This window comes from Marmota marmota, unplaced genomic scaffold (genome assembly GCF_001458135.2).
Source record: "Marmota marmota marmota unplaced genomic scaffold, marMar, whole genome shotgun sequence".
NCBI classification, from domain to species: domain Eukaryota; kingdom Metazoa; phylum Chordata; class Mammalia; order Rodentia; family Sciuridae; genus Marmota; species Marmota marmota.
In genome coordinates this window covers 950,482-953,630 of record NW_026000244.1, presented here as the reverse complement: position 1 = coordinate 953,630, position 3,149 = coordinate 950,482, and the positions used below count along the sequence as shown (strand labels likewise).

The following is a 3,149-nucleotide window of genomic DNA, read 5'->3' as shown; positions in this document are numbered from 1 at the left end:
TGGGATGCTTTTCCTCCCTCTGCTTCATATCCTCTCTACCCAACCTCCTGATACCCCATCCTGACCTTTTCACTTCAGGAGCAATTGATCCTTGGGTGTACTAAATACAAAGGGCCAGAACTCTCACTACTCAATTAAAATAAAACAAGGCAAAATAAAAATTAAAATGTGCTTTGAAATATGGAATGAAAATCAAATAAATACATCTGATTTTCTTTTTCTTATGTCTAAGTACAATTTTATGTCCTACACCCAAAGCTCCATACATTTGGTTTTTGTTCTGAATAAAAACAACTTTCCAACAGTGAGGAGAGAAGAGTGAGAGAATAGACATTCCCTCACTGACAGACCAGTGCAGCTGCCAGACTGCGAAGAACTAGTCCTGCTCTGGGCACTTCGGGATATGGCTAACCCCAAGTGGTTCATAGGCAGATCCTCTGCCACACTCTCTCTGTGTCCACACTGGAACCAGGATGTGGTTGATACAAGGCAAATGCTCAAAATCCAACAACCTGCAGTCACCTCCAGGACATTCAGCTTTAACTTTTATCTGAGTGCTTGTCTATGAGGGCTGATCCAGCCAGCCTTTGGCAAAGAATGGTATAACTTTCCTCCACATTCTTCAAGTGTTCAAGGTCAGCCTCTATCTTATGAATGTACTTGCCAGTTGGGTGGCTCTGTCTCTAGGTCATTTTCAAATTGTTCATCCTCACTTTGACTTTCTCCAAAGGCTATGCTATCGAACTTTCTAAAGGGCTTTGGTGTCCCATGTTCCATCACCCCTTCTACTTCAAACTCCTCCTCCTGCACTTGGTCTAATGCAGGAGGTGGGAAATCAAATATGGTTTTGGGAATATGAGGTGTGCCATCCAATGAGTCTCCAGATGCTGGTGTTTCTCCAACTTGTTTTGATCCTATATCATTTTCTTTCCCTACTTCCTGAAGCCACAGAGGACACGGAATTGGCAGAAAGGTATCCAGTGTCTGTTCCTTCATTTTCTAAGCCACATGGCCGCACCTTAGCAGAGTCCTGGGGTTCCGGACTCACAGATGAAGGCATGGATAAATGTTTAGGGTGGAGTGGCTTCTATAGTTCCATGGCCCTTACAATTGCACTATTGTCATGATGACTTGGTCTCCTTGGGGGTCCTAGGATGCTAGGGATTCCTCTTGGCTTCCCTTTTTCTTTGCCTTCTCTATCTTTCTTCATACTTTGCTTGATTTTTGGAAGGAATCCAATTCAACCCCATTTGTGCTCCAGATTTCGAGGTTCTTTCATTTTTACTCCCAAATGCTTCATATACAGGAGAATAACATACTGCATTGTGGAACTCTTTTTCTTCTTCTACAGCCTGACCAGTCAACAACACTTCTTCAATTTTGGCAATGATCTGTTCTGCGCATGCCCTCTCCTTCTCTAAAATTACCTGGTCCTTGTCTCGCTCTGCATCAAGTTTAGTCAGCTCACTTTCAGCCAAGGTCAGTCCCATACTACGTTTCTGCTGAAAATCTTCCAAATGCCTCTGACCTTCTGGGTGGACTCTTTTCTTGCATAGTTTGGATATAGTGGCGATGTAGATCCTCAGGAATAATTCGGGTCTCCTCTTTTCTAGATCTACAGATATTTCATCAGGAACAGAAACCTTCAGGTGTGCAGATGGATCCAGGAAGAACTGATGAAACTCAAGAAAGATGCGATGAGTTTCTTTGGAATTGGTCTGTTTGTACAGGTCTGAATAGGGATAACATAGCAATGTTGCTGGGTCAAACTGTGAAACTACATGGTGTAAGAAAACAGTCAAGTGAGCAGGGCGAGATTTTAGCAACTCAATGCTCTGGAAACAGCTGCACTGCCCATTGATCTTTTCATGTTCAGTACCAAAATCATCATCCTCTGCTCCAATTATATGAGGTGCAACATGGGTTGAGGGACTCCCAACAAGTGACTGCGTGTCAGTGTCCTGAATTGCTTAACTTTTCTCTGGGCTTTCCTCTAGATAAATCCTCTCTTTCATGCCACTCTTGGGACTATCTGCATTGTCACTACTAGGCCGAGATGCATCTCCACTGCTCCAGTCAGTCCTGCCCAGTCCATTTCCAGGTTCCATTTCTGCCTCACTGCCTGTTAAGGCATCACCTAAAGGCCTGGAGGGAGTAACTACAGCTCCATCCTGAGCAGAGCTTGTGGCTTTGGATAACTGCTCTTCAGCTGAGTAATGTGTTTCTTGGCTTCTTGTATCTCTTTTAGCAATCTTTGGGCAGGTGTTCGGCTGTAATCTTCCTGCAATAACTGTAGCCGTTCCTGTTCTTTCTGCAACATTTTTCTGGTTATGAACCACATTACTTTCTTCCCCCATGAGCATAGGACTAGTGATTTGCTCCATAGTCCCAGATGCTCCAGGTGAGTGAGGGGATGTCATGATGGGAGTCTTATGTCCAATGACTGATGGTTCTACTTCAGATTCAGCAAGTGGAATCTGGGGCGACCCAGGAGGGCATCCCTGAACAGTGAGAGCTACATAAGAACCAGATTTGATTAGTTTCACCACCTCCAAATGGTTCGAATGAGTCACCAGAGTTCCATTCACCTTGATGATTCGATCACCTGTCTGTACTCCAGGCCGCATGGCTGCTCCATCTTCTTTCACAGACTGAATGATTGTCTCCACTGACTGTCAGCCCAAATCTACTGTCACCTTTCTGGATGATTACACAATGCTGAACAAGACCTGTGATGCACCGCCTTCAACTTTCTGCTTCTTATCTGTTGGTGACTCTCTGTTCAAAATACTTCCGTGCCTTATAGGTTTTTTGAGGGGAAATCTGTCCGTGATAGTCGACTGTGTGCCACTCATCGGGACCCTTAGCGAGAGGTCCTCCTTTTATCCAACTTGCATTTTACAGTAACACCTCCACCCGACCCCCAGTGCTCTAGGATCAAGCCCCATTCCGGCGGGGACACAAAAGTCCAACTCAAAACTCCAGTCATCTAGAACATCCGATTGATGGTGGTCAAGGAAAGGGAATGTGGATTGGAGCAAAACAAGTTATCTCCCAAAGCAAACCTAGAGAGTTAGCGGAAGGCAGTTCTAGAGCTAGGGATAAAATCCTCCAGAAAGCACAAGGGGAAAACAGAGGGAATTCTGCGA

General features: G+C 44.8%; 1 pseudogene; it reads right to left on the bottom strand.

Annotated features, from left to right (window-relative positions):
* Nucleotides 1-648: 648 nt before the first annotated feature.
* LOC107159598 lies at nt 649-2,855 on the bottom strand (annotated as a pseudogene).
* Nucleotides 2,856-3,149: the final 294 nt, after the last annotated feature.